The sequence below is a fragment of the Bidens hawaiensis genome, unplaced genomic scaffold (genome assembly GCF_021521415.1).
Source record: "Bidens hawaiensis isolate Kalapana, Puna unplaced genomic scaffold, B.hawaiensis_p1.1 tig00022863_1, whole genome shotgun sequence".
In the NCBI taxonomy this organism is placed as follows: domain Eukaryota; kingdom Viridiplantae; phylum Streptophyta; class Magnoliopsida; order Asterales; family Asteraceae; genus Bidens; species Bidens hawaiensis.
This window is the reverse complement of record NW_027493563.1, coordinates 213,090-218,754: the sequence shown is the minus strand read 5'-3', so window position 1 is coordinate 218,754 and position 5,665 is coordinate 213,090.

Genomic DNA, 5,665 nt, shown 5'->3' with positions numbered 1-5,665 from the left:
CATTCTTCTTTGAAACAAAAGATACCAAAAGGTATAAATACAAGAACCAAATTTAAATAAGGAAAATTATAGAAAATAAAATTATCTTTTTCTATACTCCCCTGCAAGTTGGAGCATGGAGATCACAAATGCCTAACTTGTCGAGTAAAACCCGCAATTTTCTAGAACCAAGGGCCTTCGTGAACAAGTCAGCAATCTGTTCCTAGTATTAATGTGTAACACCTCAATATCCTTCGACTCAACACGCTCTCTGACGAAATAGCAATCCATTTCGACATGTTTTGTGCGTTCATGAAACACTGGATTATTTTCTATGTGTTTGACAGCTAAATTATCACAAAATAATTGTGTCGGGCTGGTCTGGATGACATCTAATTGTTTCAAGAGCCATCGAACCCATAAAACTTCACTGGCAGTCGATGCCATAGCCGGGTATTCGGCTTCAGCGGAAGACCTGGATACGACAGATTGCCTTTTCGATTTCCAAGAAATAGGAGCGCCTCCTAGAAGTAAAACATAACTAGTTGGTGATCTTCTTGTATCTTGACACCCAAGCCAATCCGAATCAGTATACCCAATGAAATTCACCCCACCATTATTTGGAAGTAAAATACCTTGACCAGGAGTAGACTTCAAGTATCTGAGAACTCTTATAGCCGCTTCCATATGATTCTATCGAGGATCAGCAACAAACTGACTAAGAACGTTGACAGAATACGTAATGTCGGGTCTAGTGGCTTGTAAATAGAGAAGTCGACCCACTAATCTTCTATACTTTCCAGCATCAACGGGCACTTCTCCATCGTCTTTACTAAGTTTGGTGCTCTGTTCCATAGAAAAGGCACTTGGTTTACAACCCAACATACCACTGTCTGCCAAAATGTCCATCACATATTTTCTTTGATTGAAACCAAGCCCATCTTTTGTCCGTGCTACTTCGATTCCTAGAAAATATTTCAGAACACCAAGATCTTTGATGATGAACCTTCTATTAAGGAAAGTCTTTGTTTCTTCAATTTTCTTTAAGTTGTTACCCACTATGATAACATCATCCACATAAATAAGATTCGCGACAAATATACTTGATGTTTTAAATATAAACAGTGAGTGATCGGGTTTAGATTGTTCAAAGCCAAACTTGTGCAAAGCAGATGTAAACTTTTGATACCAGTTTCTGGATGCCTGTTTTAGCCCATAAAGGGATTTCTTCAGCTTGCAAACCTTTGTTTCCTTCCCTTTGTCAAATCCTTGTGGGATCTTCATGTAAATTTCTTCGTCCAAGTCACCATGTAAAAATGCATTATTGACATCCAACTGATGAATAATCCAGTTTTTCTTTATTGCAACTGCCAAGAGTGTACACACAGTGACAAGTTTTGCCACCGGGGCAAAGGTGTCATGGAAGTCAATTCCCTCAATTTGAGTAAAACCCTTTGCCACTAACCGTGCTTTGTATCTTTCTATCTCTCAGTTTGGCTTGTATTTTAATTTGTACACCCACTTTGAATCTATGGCTCGTTTTCTTTCTGGTAGATCCTCAAGGGTCCACGTGCCATTAATCTCAAGTGCTTGTATTTCTTTCTTCATTGCCTCTCTCCAATTTTCATTTTGAACAGCTTGCTTAAAATTCTTTGGCTCATCATTTAAAGTGATGGCCGTTAAAAATGCTTTATGCGAATCAGAAAATTTATCGTAAGAAATAAAAATTGGAAATAGGGTGTACCGTCGAGGGTTTTTTACTGAACTCGAGTGAATCTTGATCAATAGATGGTGGGAGATTCACAACATAACTATTGAGTCGAGCAGGGCGAGTTCTAATTCGTCTTTCCCTGGTAGGGTCTTCATATTCTGTTTCAGCTTGGGTCGTGGATCCTGCCATTTGGGCCGACCCTTCGTTTTGTGGCAAATTGCCACTGTTTGTATCATTTTGCATGACAACATCACCTTCATGCATATTCTCGTCCACCTCATTGTTTGGTCTTTCGGCATCAGGCTCGTTTTCTTCATGTATATTGCTTGTGTTTTCTTGTGGATTTTGATCATCATAATACCATGTTGGAAACTCAAAAATGTGTGGTTCTTCATCTTTCTCTTGGTCAATGTGTGAATCATGAGGAAATGTGTTTTCAACAAACTTCACGTCCCTAGGTACTATTATCTTTCCATGCTTCACATCATAAATCTTGTAACCCTTGGTACCTGGTGGATAACCCAAAAATATTCATGGTCAACCTTGTTCCTCAAACTTGTCACCCCTCGTTTCGATGCTTCGATAATACGCAAGGCACCCAAAAACCTTTAACCCCACATAATCAGGTTTTTGTCCATAGACGATCTCATAAGGGGTCTTATTTTCAATGACTTATGAAGGAAGTCGGTTTATAATGTAGGCTGCCGTCATAATGCATTCTCCCCAAAAACGTGTCGGCAAATTAGCTTCAAATTTTAAAGCCCTTGTTGTTTCTAGGAGATGACGGTGTTTTCGTTCCACCACTCCATTTTGTTGCGGAGTATGTGGACAACTGGTCTCTAGAAGAATACAATACTCGGTGTAAAAATTGCATATTTTGTTTGAGGTAAATTCACCTCCATTGTCACTTCTAATTCTCTTTACAATTTTATTAAACTATGTATTAATCATTTTGTGAAAGCCAATTAAACAATCACTTGCTTCTGACTTATGTTTTTGAAGGAACCCCCACACAGACCGACTAAAATCATCAACTATGGTTAAAAAATAGTTGGCACCTGTGAGTGAAGGAGTTCTATACCTTCCCCAAATATCACAATGTAAACGTTCAAAACGTCTTTGGGTTTTTATTGAACTTATTGGAAAAGGTAATCTTGAAATTTAGCTCTGGTGCAAGAATAGCAAAACGTACCACTTGTTCCCGAAGAGTCATTCTTAACAAAATCCAAAACACAAAGTTTTCCATGCGATGCATGTCCAAGAAGCTTATGCCATAAGTCACTAACAGTTGTCATTGCTTTTCTCTCATTTCCGACCATACTCATTTGATAAAGCCCTTGCTTGCATTTACCCACCCCAATAAATCTCCTCGAGTTCAGGACACGCATAACACAAAATTCTGGGAAAAACATTACTGCACATTGTAAATCATTTGCCAAACGACTGACATATAGGAGATTGCAAGTAAACGTTGGGACATGTAAAACATTATTAATTTGTATTTCGTTTGGTAGAATGCATGGCCCTCTTACTTCCACTGGAATGGATGAACCGTTGGGTATAGTAACTGGCAACTCACATGTGTTTTTCAGGTCATTATTAAACCAATCAAGTCTGTGAGTTATGTGATCGGTAGCACCCGAATCCACAACCCATTTGTTACTAGTGTCAAATTTTCCTTCCATGTTGGCAATGAGAGAGGGTTTGTTTATAACCGCAACGTCTCTAGTAGTAAACACTTTTAAGAAATTGTTGGTATTGTTCGTTGTTTAAACCGGGGATAGGGCTTCTCTTGGCTTCTTTGTGATACATGCTGCCTGTAGCGGATGTAGTGAGAAAATTCACCTAGATTAAAGATGAGGAAGTCTATAACTATTCTTAGTTTTTTTATAAATTAAAATACTCATCTGATGTCACAAGCTAAATGATAAATCAAACGCATTCTTTTCCTTACTGTTGCAGCAACCATAAAGCAGAACTCTTTCTCTCTTTACAGTTGAAGGCAACTAACCATAAAACAAATTTCTGCCACCACCACTCCTTTCTACTCCTTTTTTTTGTATCATGTATATCTTTCTCTAAAGACAGAAGAAGCAAACGATAGTGATGGGTTTTTCTACTGCGGTGGTTGATGGTCAGGACAGGTGAAGTGTCACACCCCCATCTAAGGTATAAGAGTATAATCAATAGTTGGTACCACAAGTGTAAATAAATCAGAGTTGCATTCATTTAGCGGAAGACTTGTAAAACTTGTGGATTTAAGTTGTAAATATTTAAAATACAAAAGTCGGGATTATAAAAGATTCCCGAATTATTTCAAAAGATTACTTATTATATATTACAAAACCACCATCGTATATATATTTAAGTTTAACAAAAGATCCGAGCTATCGGATATTCAAAGCACTTCGTCACTCCAAGTGCTAAACTTGTTCACCTGCAAAATGTAAGAAAATACGTCAGCAACGAATGCTTGTGAACACGCTGACGCTAAATAAATTCTTTTACTTTATTACGCCTCGAGACAAAGCCTGCCTTGGCCCATCGTGGCTTAGGAATAACAAAGTCAAATAACACATTACAGACTAGAGCCTCTACGCTAGGTCACCTCAGCACACACCGCAGCGTTCGACTTAGTTAAGTACCCGTAAATATACACATAAGGTCGTACTCCCTGCAGGAGAGCATCCTACGACCAAGGGTGGTGCGATCATGCCCATACATCGCATAGTACCACCTATGTAAGTTTGACTTATTTGAAAACAAGTTAAAAAGTTTGGGGGCGTATTCATCTTATCTCTTTAGGATCGGCTTCACTCACCGTCCAAGGGTCTTTCCCTTCTTTATCTCGCACCTATAGTACGAGTATAAATATTTGTTAGTCGGATACACGATCCGGCTTAAGACCTTTAGTCTTATTTTATATCTCAATCCTCGATTGAACCTTTAGTTCAATTCTTGTTTACTTGAAAACCTTTAGTTTAAAAGTAAATTATAAACCTTTAGTTTATAATAAAAACCCGACGTTTCTTCTTCTCCAAGAAGCGTAATCATTTCTTTTATTATTTAAGAATACTCATTATTCATTAAATAATATTTTCATAACAAAGAATATATACATATATACTTACACACACATATATGTAATCATAATATTCAATATCTATTCTTTTATTTATTTCTTTGTTATGTTCTCTTTTCATTTCTTTTATCGAGGTATCGAGTATAACCTCGACTTAAGGCTTAAGCCTTTAATATAATATTGAATTATATTGAATTCGTTATTGCGCCTAACCTCGTTGGTGTTTAGAAACCCTAGGGACTTGAGCAACACTCCAACGTCGCTTCTTTCTTGATCGTCAAACAATAACGCCAAGCTTCAACACTCGTCGACACGCTTATCGAGACTTATCGCCATTACAACAACACCTTACTTGGTTGAAATGTGGGTGGAGGGTGGCACACACTTCGAGGAAACGTCGGTACACAAATGAAGGTTCGGGACAATTCGTTTATACAAACTTGGAATTCTAGTGAGATGTTTAAGAGAGAGAGAGAGAACTGAGTTATGAGGTGTATGGAATGAAATCCCGGAGGTTGCTATTTATAGAAAAAATTTTGGTCCCCATCGCGTACGCAATGGGTCCCTAGGCTGACCTATCGCGTACCGCGATATAGGTCAGCTGAGTCATTGCCTAGGTCTGCCACGTGGCGACACGTGGCAGCCGTTGCGCCACGTGGCGACACATGCCAGCAGTGTTGCCACGTGGTGACACGTGGCAGCACATAGTGCCATCGTGTGTCACGTGTCAAAACGTGTCAGAAGCTCCATCACGGTACGCGATGGGCTTCTTCTTTTGTCCATCGCGTAGCGCGATAGGACAGGATTTCAGAATTTTCATTTTTAACCCTCAAGTTTGGAATTTTGGCAATTTTAGTTCCTAGACTTTGTAAAGTTGATACTTTAAACTCAAA